Below are 519 nucleotides of genomic sequence, written 5' to 3'. Positions count from 1 at the left end.
CTGCCCCCTGGCACTGGGAAGCCATTCCCTGGCTCCTGTCCCTCCAGCCCTTGTTCCCAGTCCCTCTGCAGCTCTCCTGGAGCCCCTTTAGGCCCTGCAAGGGGCTCTGAGCTCTCCCTGGAGCTTCTCCTCTCCAGGTGAGCACCCCCAGCTCTCCCAGCCTGGCTCCAGAGGGGTCCATCCCCGGAGCATCTCCGTGCCCCTGTGTGTGTGCCGAGTGCTGTGCAGGGGTAGGAGGTGCACTCGGGGATCCCCGCGTGTCCCTCGAACTCGGCATATTCTGATACTGCCACACCTCCCATCGCCTGGGGCGGCAGCTCCGGGAGGGGCGGGCGGGTCCCGACGACGCCCTCAGGGCGCCCCTACGCCGCCCTTACACAGCCCTGGCCCTCCTCAGAGCACTTTTACACCGTCACCAGAGCACTTTTACACCGCCGTCAGGGCGCCCGCACAGCCCCGACCGCGCCCACCCCTCACAGCGCCCGGGCAGCTCCTGCGCAGGCGCCGCCGGCGGGCACT

This window comes from Corvus brachyrhynchos, unplaced genomic scaffold, assembly GCF_000691975.1.
Source record: "Corvus brachyrhynchos isolate BGI_N302 unplaced genomic scaffold, ASM69197v1 scaffold149, whole genome shotgun sequence".
In the NCBI taxonomy this organism is placed as follows: Eukaryota; Metazoa; Chordata; class Aves; order Passeriformes; family Corvidae; genus Corvus; species Corvus brachyrhynchos.
This window is presented reverse-complemented; position numbering follows the sequence as displayed.